Genomic DNA, 14,857 nt, shown 5'->3' with positions numbered 1-14,857 from the left:
TGTAAATGTCCGCCGTGTGTTTTCTTAATCTTTTTATGAGTTTGGATAAATAGAAGCTCACAGCAGAGTGGCCTATGTTTTAAACACACACACATGCACCAACACACATGCCCCCCCCGCCCAAGGGGTGGTTATTTACTTAACGCCACCACCCCCCACTCCAAACCACACAGTCTGGGAACAAGGCAGTGAAACCACTGGGGCGCATTAACAGCTGCGCGTGATGAAAGCAGCCGCGTACGCGCATTACAGCGCGCATTCCGACACCCTCGGGATGCTCAAACGTGCCTCTGAACTGGGATCGGATTCTGGCCTAATAAAGTGCTCAGGTGTTCGCCAGACCTCTCCCAGACCTCGGGAATCTTTTTCAAATGGAGCCACATGGCAGCAAACTTATTGGGAATTTTGTCCCATTTCTCGGGTGAGGGTGGGGCCAACAGAGCACTAAAAACACCACCTAGCGAAGGGGGAAAAGCAGGAGCCGTCCGTTATCACTGTCAGCACTGCAGCCAGACCGGGGAGGAAAATCGAGACAGAGCAACGCCTTTATTTATGAATCACACAGACCGGGAGACAGCCGGAATCAACCCAGCCCAGATAAGGGCATCCAGCCCCCATGCGGAGAGAGCCAGCACACCCCAGGACGTTATTCGGAGAGCTGGAGATGAACGAGGCCATATTAGCCGTAACACCAGAGGAGGTCACCGCAGAGAAGAGCCCCCCCTCCCACCCCCCCAGGTGTCCAGGCCTCATTCTGGTGAGCAGAGAAGCCGACCTTAGATCAGGGCTGCACGTGGCATGGATCCCACCCCACAGACCCGAGGGTGGGGGGCAAGCAAAGGAGTAACTCCCCCGTCCCACACTCCCCGTGCCTCCCGCCATCACCCGCCTCCATCAGTAAATTAAGGAATAAACACCCCAGCAAGACCATGAGGAGAGGCCGCAGGGGTGTGCCGCCCCAAACGCAGTGTCCCGTCACTGACTGCCTCCCCCTTGCCCCCAACGGGTCGAGGCAGCACCTTTAACCACGATTCTTACTCATCCACAGGAAGTGCGATTGCGACAAAGAACACAATTGGGAGTGCTGGGGGAAGTAGCATAGGGATGGGGGCGGGGCATGCTGGGGGCAGGGCATGCTGGGGGCGGGGCTTGCTGGGGGCGGGGCTTGCTGGGGGTGGGGCTTGCTGGGGGCGGGGCTTGCTGGGGGCAGGGCTTGCTGGGGGCGGGGCTACAGGACGGCTGATTAAATCCCCCGAGGAAAAACAAAGGCATCCCTGTGTGGCAGTAACAGGGGTGACGCTCAAATGATTCCCTTGAGGAAGTGAAACATCCAGCACGACATCTTCGGAATTCCATGGAAGCCCATCCGTGCCTTTGCTCACACAAGGACATCCGCCCTGACGGGCCGCTTCCTGCCTTCACCGTGACACCCAGCCTCCGTCTCGGAGGAGCCGTCAAACCGAACGTTTCGGACGGATAAGCGTACCATCATTCCATGGGGGGCGGTAAGTGACTGCGGTTTCTGCAGCATCCAGCGCCCCCCCCCCCCCCGCCCTGCCCTGTCTCAGGTGGGCACCCCAGCCTGCTATCGGATCCCATTTCAGCACAGATATTAGAAGTGAGAGCTGTCGGCTGCAGATACAAGCCCAGACGGGCGCCATGTTCACAACACAGGCGGGTAAACAGATATTCTGCACTGGAGAATGATTTACAGCTTTCCTGATTGGCAATTAGGGGGACAGCATCCACCCCCCGGAGGGGTGAGCTCCGTGCCAGGCCCACACCGGCCTTATTACACTCGATGATGGGCTGTTTGATGGGGGGGGGGGGGGTAATCATGCAGTGTTGCCCTTGTTAGCAGACAGGCTGCTTATCTGTACGTCATTAGTCCATCATGAAGGATTTAGGGACCACAGCACCCCCCCCCAGGACATAATATTTATCCTACCCACAGCCCGGGTCCATGGAGAGGCTGTGACATTTGGGGCAGGGCGTACGACCCCCCAGACTCACACACCCATCTTTGTTTTATACTTATAGTTTGTCTGAATGAACAAAAAGACCAATGAAAATAGTAAATGAACAAAATGGCTCCTGACAGTGATGAACTGCACCCATCCCGATCAAAGCAGCCTCATTAAACACGCACTGCATGGTGGGGGGGGGGGTGGTTGCACACAGCTCATTATTCAGGACTTCATATACTACCCGCCTGTGGGCGTGGCCAGTGTACCCTTCCGCGCCATCACCTGACTCGCCTACAACAAGAACAGCCCCGCCCCCCAAATTACCACCAAGATGGACTTGTTGCCATGCAACAAGTCCCTCAGCCTCATGGTCCACATCCCCTCCTCAGGAGCTCACAGAGCCGCTACACCCAGATGGGCATTTCTCTGAGCTTCAGCAGACCCACCCCACCCCAAGCCACCTCACCGCAACGATAAGCCTAGGGAGGAGGCCTGGTTCCATCCATCCATCACTGCTTATCGAGGGGCATAAAGCAGCGGGCCTGGAACCCACCCCAGGAAGTACATGCAGGGTATGCAGGAATAAAACACTGACCCCCACCCCCCACACACACACACACACACACACACACACACACACACACACACACACAAATTCACACCCACCAGGGGGGGGTGTCACTGTCATTATAGCTACTGTGTCTAACATTCATCAGCATTAGTATCCTCCAACACGCCCCCATTTCTGTGATGTTAGTGTCACAGTGACCAATCGGTTATCCAGGTTAGCCCTGTGACGGTCACTTCCTGGCAGACGGTCAACCCCACAGTTGGGATCGTCCTCGCTCGTGCTCCCGGCCACAGGACCGCGCATGCAGAGACGTCGCGTGACATTTATCGAGCCCACAGATCGTGCGCAAGCCTCACTGTCCTGTGGTGCCGCTGCCCTTGGACACAGAAATGGGAATCGCACGTCGACGTAAATATACATCGTTAAAATCAAAGACACTGAGGAAAAAGCTCAAACTTCCAAATATGTGGCACATGGGAAGCTGCAGAGTTTTCCAGAAGTAACACAGAGCAGGAGGACAAGGGTGAAATGGAAACGCCGAGCGTGAAACAAGGTTCCAGAAGAAGATGAGAAACATAGCAGAAACGGTAGTGTTCCTCAGTATGGCAGTGCAAAAGGACGACTGCTAATCCAACCAGGTATCAGGCCTCGACTATACCAGCAGCTCCAGAAACCACCTTGAGCAAACTCACGGTCTCTAAGCTCACAGACAGGAAGATGACCTGTGACTCATAAAACCTTGCAGTCTGAGGTCATGAGGACAAAGAACGTATATGAGCAAGACCCCAGAGAGAGCAACCTCCAGACCGGAGGGCAGTGTCGAGGCATTTTTCATGTCCTGCCACACTGGTGCGGTTTCGCCAAACATCACACCGGAGACAGCAGCCACCTTTCATCACTCCGCACCCAACACCAATAATACTGTAATTACGTTGCTCGTTTTCACAATTATCGCATTACCGGCTGCGAGTGGAGGCTGAAAGCAGAGCTGCGACGAGAGGCAGGGCAGATGTGAGCGGGCGGGTAACACATAAGCGTCTTTGATGTGTGCTCAGCACTGCTCACAGCATCCGTCTCTCCAAAAAAAACGCCTGCCGGTCCCTTTCTAACCAGGACAGAACGGGACATGGGGGGCAGTCGGTGTGAACCCCCCCCCTTTCTATAGAAGCTGATTTCCATACTGCAGTAAAACCTACAGACACTTTCCACTGTGAATCCGTCAGAGCCCATACTGAGGGTCCCAAAATCCACTTGAACCCAACAGTCCAAATTCAGACTATAAATGGTAAATCTGTCGTCAGCCGTGACGTTGCAGCTGTGACCCAAGCCCGTCAGTGTGACGCTGTGACACGTAGAGGCGTCCAGGTTGCCTTCTGAGCATGGGACGGCCCCAAAGCCCCAAAACAACTCGGAATGCTCAGCCTCCCTGCAGTGCACATCATCACCACAGCGGCCCTGGCAAAATACCAGCAACGATGCATTAAAAATGCATTATGTCATTTTAGCTCCTTCGTTAAGCACTTTAAGTGCAGCGGGTACAGCGGGATCAGAACCCAGAACCTACCGGCGTCCACACTGTACCACCTAACTCAGCGATCCCATTAAAGAGTGATGAACCCATAACCAGAGCTGTTGTCACACCTGAAGGAAGGAGCTCCAAAAGGGCGACGGCGGGAGGGTCCATCTCCCTCATGGCCTCCATTTCACCATCTTCAATGGGTTCTGGTTTCCCTACTTAGTGAAGTCCAAGTTTAGCTTAAACGACATTTCTGTGGTTCCGTGGTTCTGATGAGCTGGTCATAGTCTGATCGAGCACGGACGGACGCACGGACAGACAGACGGACGGACAGACGCACCATTGTCCAAATTTTGACTGATGCCAATAACCGAAATCAGAAATTAGCAGAGGTAAATAGGGGAGAAAAAAATGCGTTCATCAGCCTACATGAATCGATTATCAAACTGGCAATAAACTTCCTCGATCTGTAAAAATTCACTTTTGGCATCAAAATAAAGGTAGGTGCTGCAGACAGACGTGCCAGCCCGCGAAATTCCAAAACGTAGGATGACAAAGGAAGGTTCCTTAATATTAATAAAGGGAACACTGCCTAAAGGGCTTTGAGCTTTTGGGAAACTGGCCCCTGTTTCGTAGCACATAACACTCCCAATCCATCATGTGTAACGATGAAAATTAATGTTCTCAGACTATACTTTCTTAAACATTCCCTTAATGATGTGTACTCAAGTTCCCAGGATAATACTTCAGTGGATCTCTAGATCTTGCCCTCAGGGCTGGTACTTCGAGACCTCTTACAAGCAGCGAAGAAGCCGACGTAACCCTGCACCCTCCGCTATGGAAATGTCGCTCCATCCTCCATATCAGCCGACAATATCAACCAAGACTTGCACATTGGACCGATGTCGATATCTTGATTTTTTTACGAACATCTGCAGTATATTGTGCATCTTTAACGCATATGCACACACTCTCACACTAGGACAGGGCAACAGCATATCGATATTATATGATGCATGTGCAATAATCGCCAGGGCTTCAGATACCGGCATTTCTGTACCATACAGACACTAATTTGCAACCACAATTTGGTAAGCAGATTAGTAGCACCATAGTAGCAAACTGGGCTTATCTTTATGTTTATTAAATTGAGTTAGCAGAGCATGCCACATACTACTGTTTTGGTATACTATGGTTTGGTATACTTCAGTGCGATATGCACTGTAGCGGAGCACACCACATAATACTGTTTTGGTATACTATGATTTGGTATACTTCAGTGCGATATGCACTGTAGCGGAGCACACCACATAATACTGTTTTGGTATACTATGATTTGGTATACTTCAGTGCGATATGCATTGTAGCGGAACACACCACATAATACTGTTTTGGTATACTATGGTTTGGTATACTTAAGTGCGATATGCACTGTAGCGGAGCACACCACATAATACTGTTTTGGTATACTATGGTTTGGTATACTTCAGTGCGATAGGCACTGTAGCGGGGCACACCACATAATACTGTTTTGGTATACTATGGTTTGTAATACCTCGGTGTGATATGCACTGTAGCGGGGCACACCACATAATACTGTTTTGGTATACTATGGTTTGGTATACTTCAGTGTGATATGCACCGTACCGGACCACACCACATAATACTGTTTTGGTATACTACGGTTTGGTATACTTAAGTGCGATATGCACTGTAGCGGGGCACACCACATAATACTGTTTTGGTATACTATGGTTTGGTATACTTCAGTGCGATATGCACTGTAGCGGGGCACACCACATAATACTGTTTTGGTATACTATGGTTTGTAATACCTCGGTGTGATATGCACTGTAGCGGGGCACACCACATAATACTGTTTTGGTATACTATGGTTTGGTATACTTCAGTGTGATATGCACCGTACCGGACCACACCACATAATACTGTTTTGGTATACTATGGTTTGGTATACTTAAGTGCGATATGCACTGTAGCGGGGCACACCACATAATACTGTTTTGGTATACTATGGTTTGGTATACTTAAGTGCGATATGCACTGTAGCGGAGCACACCACATAATACTGTTTTGGTATACTATGGTTTGGTATACTTCAGTGCGATATGCACTGTAGCGGGGCACACCACATAATACTGTTTTGGTATACTATGGTTTGGTATACTTAAGTGCGATATGCACTGTAGCGGGGCACACCACATAATACTGTTTTGGTATACTATGGTTTGGTATACTTCAGTGTGATATGCACTGTAGCGGACCACACCACATAATACTGTTTTGGTATACTATGGTTTGGTATACTTCAGTGCGATATGCACTGTAGCAGGGCACACCACATAATACTGTTTTGGTATACTATGGTTTGGTATACTTCAGTGCGATATGCACTGTAGCGGGGCACACCACATAATACTGTTTTGGTATACTATGGTTTGGTATACTTCAGTGTGATATGCACTGTAGCGGACCACACCACATAATACTGTTTTGGTATACTATGGTTTGGTATACTTCAGGCTTTTGCGGCATGACCAAAATCTCATATCCCAATAATGATATGATTCACAAACATGCTGAACCCTTTTCACTTGTACAAACTGCTCCGTATTTTTATAGATTTGATTTTACTCAACAGAAATAAAAATACAAATTTGTGGATAGTAATGTATTACTGATTATTTTTTCTCTACAGATCAGCAGCTGCGGTACAGAGTCCCTATGAGGTCTGGGTGGGAAAATATTTTTTTTTACGTTCCCTCAAAATACTTTTCTGTTACTAATAACTCTGCTGTGTCCGTTTATAGTACAAAAGAAAAAAAATATCGAACTAATAAGCTAAACAATAGAAACATGTCCAGCTAAGTGCTTTAAGCATTAAACTGTGCTGCTTAGAGTTCTTGGCGGGGGGGGGGGGGGGTTATTAAATTATCCATCACGTCCAACAGGTGTGGGTCAGCGAGATAACGTCCTAGCCCTTCCCACAGATGATTCATGAAGAGATGGCGGAATTATTGCCCCCGGGGGCACCGTGTCCCGGCATTAATCACACATATGCCACGGGCCGCCCTCCCCAGGCCAAACCCGACATTAATGTATCGCTTGTGACACGGAGCCGTTCCCGACGTGATGGATCCCATAACACAGCGGAAAGCAGAACCAGCTGACTTCCGTCAGATTCCCAGTCACGGTTCCAGCACGTCGGCCGTTCGTTTGGGCTGCGTGTTTCAGGATTTACACCCCCCACCCCCCGTCGCCCATCAGGGGGGCAGATTATCCCCACGTATACCAGGAACTTGCAGCTGGGAGCGCGCCTGTGAGGGGGGAGAGGGCTGACATAAAATGGGGGGGGGGGGGGGCTTTGGAGTGTCCCGAGCTCCCGGAAGAACAAAAAACCAGCAGCGTGAACATGGGTCGTGAGCTGGGGGGGGAGCGGAGAGGGGAGTGCCACCCTTCACTGACCACCAACACGCGCGGCTTAAGCGTGCAACAGCCCACGGTGACCGCATCTCCGCCAGTCAGCACCTTGTCACGTCTTCACGGCAGCCAATGTTATCTTTCTGTTATTCTAATGCAGTGGCGGCCATCGGACGGGGGGGGGGGCGCTCTCGGCCGGGACCGGGAATCCGGCGCCGCCGTGCGGAGGAGCCCCTCGGTCTGTGCCACGAGCGACAGATGGCCAGCGAGCGGCTCTGCTGCTCACGCTGGTCCTGCAGCAGATCGGCGTGACCACGGCGGGGGCTCTCTCGCCATGTTAAAAAAAGAGAGAGGAAAATAGGCCCCCACGATAGAACCGGCACGTGACGGCCTAGGAGCCCACGCACTCAAACACGCCGAGACCGCGCCGTGACCGTAATGCGACCGCTCAACCCCATCACAGACGGAAGCACGCGTGATTCACCTTTACGTCGAATTAGCAAAGGGAGGGACACTGAGAAGCACGCCATATGTCTGTCCTTCCTGTTATGGACATACACACTAATGCATGGTCAAATAAAGCCGGCAAAAATACCCTAGTGACCCCCCTCACCCCCCGCCCGGAGGGTACGGCAGACTGATGGTTATTATTTGATTGTATGATAGACTTGTATTTCCACCCAAAAAACCACCCCAGTGTCAAAACATAATTTATTACAGGCACTGAGAAAATGGCTAAATTATGTATAGCCCAAAAATTGCTGTTTTTCTGTAGATGGCTCCAACCAAGCGGTATAAAAACCACAAACAGACTCCAGGGGATTTTAAAAAAAAAAAAGCTAAGAAAAATCTTTTCAAGCTCTTAATTGAGAAAAACTTATGTTATGACTTCATTGCTGGTTAATTACGGGAAAAGGCTGGAAAATCTTCCCATAGCAAATCTGCCTACAGCACAAACTTAAAAAATGTAAATACAATGGAAAAACAGTGGCAGGGTGCAGGCGGCGTCCCTGACGGATAAACGCCCCCCAGTGCGGGTCCCAGCCGCCAGCCAGTATCCAAAGCGACGTGGCTGAAGCGCGTTCCTGGGACGTCTGCTGCAACACCAGACCACCACGCTTCCTAAAGGGAGGCCCGAAAGCCGAGCGAAATTACAGCCCGGCAGCGGGGCAAAATGCAAAGCAGATGGCAGCGGGGCAGATCACCAGGGCGCCCGCTGGAAACATCCTGCTTTCACTAAAAGCGCGTCCCACTGGGGACGGTCCTTCTCTCACTCGTAAAGGCAGTGTTTTAAAAATAAACGCAGATTAGGAGGCTCCTTAACATCCCAGAGGAGCCTGCAGCATGAAGCAGCTTCCCACCCGGAAGCCCACATTATTATTTGCTGTTGTTATTTTTTTTCTCCAAGCAGACAAAACCTGTTTAATGAACGCGTTTTGCATGTTACCTCCGATTCCACGTGGTCGGGATCCAGTTCACTTCCTTGCTGGGAAACTCAGCCGCCCGGATCGAGTGGGGATCCGAGCGGAAAACCCCCACAGATGGAAACATGCAAGGGACCTGACGCTGTTACCAGACAGCCGAGATAATCTGCCGGAAATTTCAGTTATCTGCCTCCGAATGGAGGAGTGAATTGGGCTCCGAATGACCAGACAGGGACAGGGGGAGGAGTGTTTGATACTCAGCTTAGGCGGGGCTCAACCCCCCCCCCCCCCCATGCCTGACGAGGCCTGACCCATGGTGCAGGGCAGCAGAAGCACAGCTAAAATTCAAATGCGTGGCTGAAAACTGAGGCTGACGACACCATCCAAAGGACAGAAACAATCGTGGCCCCAGGTTACAGCCTGTTGGGACACAGGAGGGGCACTGGGAGGGGGGGTGGGGCTCACAGCCAAACAGCTTTGGACAGACCCTTTAAATATAAACAAAGTTTGGGGTCAAATGGAACAGCAGCGGGGAAAGACCCGCCCGCAAGCCGATCTGGAGAGCTGAAAGTAAATAGTGTGTGTGGGTGGGGGTGGAGGACAACCGGGCTTTTGGCTGACCCAGACAATGTGCCGTTCTCCCAGCTCTCACCCCCCTGTAAACACACACACACAGGGCAGATTGAGAGCTCACTATTCACCGAAGACCAGAGCCTGGGGAACTCAGGGAGTCCCACGTGAGGCTGCACAGCCTCCGTCTGCCTGTCTGCACATCTGTCTGTCTACCTACTGTCTGTCTCTCAACACGTGTCTGTCTGCATAGACGCCTCGGCCAGTCGCTGCATCAGCCCTGGCTCCCCGGTCTGGGAAACCCAGGAGGTCTCTTCCCGCCCCGCTAGGAAAAGCACACTGATGGCCATCAGCTGCCAGGAGGATGGGCGAGCGGTAATGAGCGTCACGGGTCCCCCTCCCCCTTCCCAGGACCGGCGTGAGTAATGGGGAATATGGGCACACCCAGCCTGGGCCCTGTGCCACAGCGTGCTTCCAATGATCAGCTGTTAACCGCAAAGACAGACCCACCACGGCGTGAATCACATGACACGTAATGGACTGACAAGCGAGGGAGTGGATAACTACCCACAGCTAAGGGGCAAATAGCGATAGGGCCAGTCCCCCCACCCCCCAGTGTGTGCATAGACGTCAGTTACTCGTGGCCACTGGGCAACTTTCTAAACTTCAGCTTTTTTTAATGAGACATCTATGACAGAACGCAAAAGGGGAGGGGTGCGGGTGGGTTCATCAAAGGTGTTTCACTGCCACTCTGATCCTGCAAGATCTAAGACTCATCTAGTTCAGAAAGCATCCCCCAGCGTCATCTCACACCCCAGCCCTTCCGGAAACAATGCGCCGACTACAGAAGGAGCCAGAAAAGTTTACCAAATGCTTGCCTGGAAGCTAGAAGCCATAAATATTCACCAGAACTAGCAAGTCTGCCCTGGGGAAACTTAAACGGTCTTAATAACGGAGGCTTAGCAGTACTATCATGCAAGCCTGGAGGGGGGTCTTCCTGGTGCTTAACAAATGCTTCCTGGTGACACACAAACATCTTGCACATTCTGAACACTCAGTCAAACCTCTCTGCCATATTGACAGCAAGGATCCGGTTCACAAACTGAGCTGTTGGCAGCCAAGGCAGCTGTCGACTGAGTTAAACAGACAGCAGCGAGACGGAGGGCCGAGGTGACGGAGGACTGGCCTGTTCTCTGGTCTCCAAGAGCTTTTAGGTGTATTGATTTTAGAGAACCATCAATCGCTGGAGAACGGAGGACAGAAATGGAGCATTTAAACCACAGACACCCATGTGATGAGTTGCTATGCACAGACCCACCTACTGCTACAGGCCCAAAAATCCTGAGCTCCACACACTCCGAGCTTACAGTTTTAAATCGTCTCTCAATTTTGTGCAGTGGAACTGGGAATCCCAGCCCCCAAAGGAGAGCAGATGAACAGTACAGAATGTGTCAGGACGCAGAAAGGAAGCTTTGCGCAAGTTTATTTATAATTATTTCAGAAAACTCCACTGCATAGTGATACACCATGCTTGGGCAACTCAATGCTCACTTAACTCACTACTGCTCTAATCAGTCATACATCACAAGGCCTACGTGGTATTTTTTGCCATGTAATGCATGGCTAACACGTTACCAGACGCATACAGGTAAATCAAAGCGGTGCAGCTAATGACACTGTGTCCAGTTGGGATTCAGCCCGCTGAGTCCGATATAAGCAATTTTACATTTTCAGCCAACGTGCGAGTGCAAAATTCAGTTTGCAGCTCCAAAGACTTCGGCTTGAAACGACTAGTCTAAGTGGAAAAAAAGTCGCAAAGCTTCATTTTGTATATAAAAGCAAACTTTTTAAATGATGTCTTCCACGTGCCACGACGACTAGAAAGACGTACAGCAAATAGGTTTAATGTAAAAACTGCAAACTGACTGTGTAAAGACTTTGAACTTTGACTGAGGTCAGATACGCCATGGCTCCTTGTAAACAATTAACCAGTTTGTTGAAAAAAAATAAGAAACTGGCCTTTATTCATCGCGGAAATGACACTTGAAAGGTTTTGCCATCCAGGATCTGGGTGGGTAAAACACACACGGGAGATCAGTCCCTGGCAGAAGCGCTGGACTTTGAAGCGGAGTTACAAAGAAAGCAGCGTTTGAAGAAAGTGTTACTCTTCATGACTGCCATGTTTTAACTTCCACACGTACGTTACCAGCGCATTTCATTATAAGCCACTTACTAGCTAGATCAGCAATCGCTCACATGGAAATACAGAAACAGCGACAATCTGGGAGAAAAAAAAATCTCTAAACGCGATCGTGTAAGTTCACTGCGAGGTCCTGGATGTGCCCCGATCGTCCGATTAGCATTGATATGGAAAGATGCCGTGGACGTCGCCGAGGCGATCATCTCGGGCAGGACCCTCCCGGCCGACGTGCCGGGGATGGGCAGCAGGCAGATTGATTCCCGCATGTGAACCAACACGCCCGCAACTGCGCAGCCCTCAGCGGATGAGCGGCGCCCCGATCCGCCCCGACATGCGCCGCCTTTGACTTCCCAGATCCAGACTCCGCACAAACCGGAACAGCGGGGCAGCCTGCCTGGGCTCGGCGGAATGCTGTTAAATATAACTCTAAAGGCCAAGTCTCCATCTTTTCTCTCTTCGCGACCAAACTTAAAAACAACTCACGTTTCATCCCACTGCTCATTTCGTCCAAGAGAATAAAAGGTTATGAAAATGACCAGATTTTAGTTTTAAATCACAGCAGAGTAACTAGATTTTCTCGGTCCAAGTGCGTCGACGGATTTCTCTGTGTCCCAATAGAAAAGTTATTAGCAGATATTTTTAAAATGCTGCCACGAAAAAAACGTGGGGATCCGAAAGAAAAAAAAAACGCGGTTACCGGTTCCTGACCACCTCGACCGTAACACCGAGGCGATGCCCGGATTCCTACACACCTGCCTCCCAACGTGCGCTGCGATCGGGGCTCGTTAATCGATACAAAGTAAATATCAGCGGCGCAAACGGCATAACATGTAGCGGACCAGAGAAAAGTCGTCCCGGCGCACGCAATGACTTCCCATTCAAGGACTATGTGGGGAACATTAAAATGCCAGGAGACGTAAGTGTGAAGGTCTCCCGGAGGTGCGAGGTGAACAAGTGATAAAGGGAGAGATCGCGGCGCATTAGCAATTCCAACTCAGCCGTCAACGCGGAAGAAACGCTCGATGCGAATTAAAAAAAAAAACAAAAGTGTGCAGGGGCGACAGGGATGGAAACTGTAACCAGATTGTAGGCGCGGTGGTGATTTCTCTACGATCCGATCCGCCAAAACGTGAGCCAGATCGGACTCACCGACGCTGCGGGTTACAGGCAATCATTAAAAAAATATATATAAACGGAAGCTTACCGTGGGGAGGTGAAGTATTACCGCAATCCGTGCGCTCTGGAAACGAACTCCATATGAAATTGCAACTTTGGCGATTTGGAAGTAAATTGAGAGGAATCCTGACCTAGCCCCATGTACGGAGCTGGGTAACTAGTCTCATTCGGGATTGGAGCGAGCCCCCTCTTCCCCCCCTCCCCCGAGCTTCCACTCGGCTGGAATACGAGTGTGCATGACGTCACCCGCAGCAAGGGCTGAGGCTTCAGACCCCATTGGGCAGGATCGGGAAAAGGAGGCGTTCCATTGGAGAGTCGTGCCATTAAATTGTCCAATGGGAAGGGATTAAAACGGTTCCCTTAGCTACAAGTTTTGTCAACCAACTTTACGTATGTAAATTAGATGCGAGGTGGATGACAGTGATGCTTTCCGATTATTTTCATAGTCCTTCTCCAGATGGACGCTCAGTAAAAATAAAGCAGTCACTAATCGCACCACTTGAAAATTATAACCTGTATCAGATTCATGTAGTGCATTTGGACTCCAGCCAATTATGCTTAACTGCTATATAAATTGATTATCAATATCCGCAAAATAAAAAACGATATAACACACACTATATGAAATACTGGTCCCAGAGTAATTTCTTAACATTCTCCGTTGTATCCCAAATGTCATTCTAAATCGGTGTTTTCATATTTGAAGAAATATTTGCATGACTAAATCCAGCACACGAGTCAGCAATGTTCAACATAATTAGCGTTTATTTGCTTAGCAGACGAAATTCAGCATCGATAAAACAGTTTTATGTTTACAAAACAATGATGTTTCAGTTACTTCCCAGAAGCCCGACTCCCTCCTGATAGACTCCTTTTTCTGCGCAGACATCAAAGTCTTTAACTACCAACCATTTTCAGTCCTTTTAAAATGTTAATCAGGCAGCACAACATCATACCTCGTGTTTCTTTTTTCTTTTTGCATGCAAAGGTATTGTTCGGCCAAGTAGCTACGGTGCATAAATCTTTGCTGGGTTCAAGTCATATCAGGTATAAACAGGTTTTCGTCGTTGAAACACCACAAAGGGAATTCAAAAAAGGTGTGTTACACCGTTTTCCAAGTTCATGTATAGATATATGGATCTGTAATTTAATAAATCGCGTGCAGGCAAAGCATGTCTTTATTTTGTAGTATAAACTTAAATGTGTGTGCTTCTGTTCAGTAGTAAACTTATCGTCCAGTGAGGATATCAAAGAAATATACCGTATCACAGTAAACTTAAAGTATTTATCCCTGGGGATGTCCATTGTAATGCAGCCATTTCAATATCTATTTTCAGTTCTTCGTGAGTTAGAAGGACAATAGCCGAGGAACTGGCTGAAGAATTTTTGCTCGTGTCCGTTTGCTGAGATATAAGCAAGGTGGGTCTAGTTGGATAACAAAAACTGCTTCCCTATTCCCTAAATACCTGACCTTTTAAATTCCAAATTGCACAACACACTACGGATGAAAACATCAGCTGGACCGATGAAAGAGGGCTCCCCTGCAGGGCCAGACACATGAGGCACAATGGTCTGCAAGCTCAGTGCTCCACTGCCATCTTCCGCGACGCCGGTCTCTACGTGGCGTTTTCATTTCATGCAAGTCAAAGGAGATACAGATGAACCCTTGGGGGAGGGCAAGTGCATTTCAAGCGGTAATGAAGTGCCAGGATAAGTAATTAGTGTGTCATAAATTGAGGGGAAAACAATCGTCAGCCTATCTATAATTTCGCTAAAATAAATTGGTAGCGCGCAACAAAACCCTGATTAAATAAACAAACACCAATCTTTTTACAACAGGAAAATATTCAACAACGTAGCGCCTCTTTCTAATGGTCACATTACCTAGAAAGCTCCTGAAACACACACAAAGAACAATTAAATTGCATTTCAAATAATATGCATTAAATACAGGCTACATCTACTCACAAACTCTTGCCAATTTTGCATGTCATT

The 14,857-nt window shown here is 49.3% G+C and overlaps 1 protein-coding gene across 3 annotated transcripts in view; it reads right to left on the bottom strand.

Annotated features, from left to right (window-relative positions):
* LOC125709709 (plakophilin-4-like) overlaps positions 1-13,072 on the bottom strand; it is a 48,030-nt gene extending 34,958 nt beyond the window's left edge. For 2 of the 3 annotated variants that reach the window (XM_048978403.1, XM_048978405.1), the window contains exon 1: positions 12,891-13,072. The gene's annotated coding sequence lies outside the window, so the exon portion shown is untranslated. Of the gene's footprint in view, positions 1-8,939; positions 9,098-12,890 lie in introns of those variants that run through there. The other variant, XM_048978404.1, reaches the window with a different exon arrangement.
* Positions 13,073-14,857: the final 1,785 nt, after the last annotated feature.

Source organism: Brienomyrus brachyistius, chromosome 16 (genome assembly GCF_023856365.1).
Source record: "Brienomyrus brachyistius isolate T26 chromosome 16, BBRACH_0.4, whole genome shotgun sequence".
NCBI lineage: Eukaryota > Metazoa > Chordata > Actinopteri > Osteoglossiformes > Mormyridae > Brienomyrus > Brienomyrus brachyistius.
Note: the sequence above shows the minus strand (reverse complement) of the source record. Positions and strands in the feature narration are given on the sequence as shown.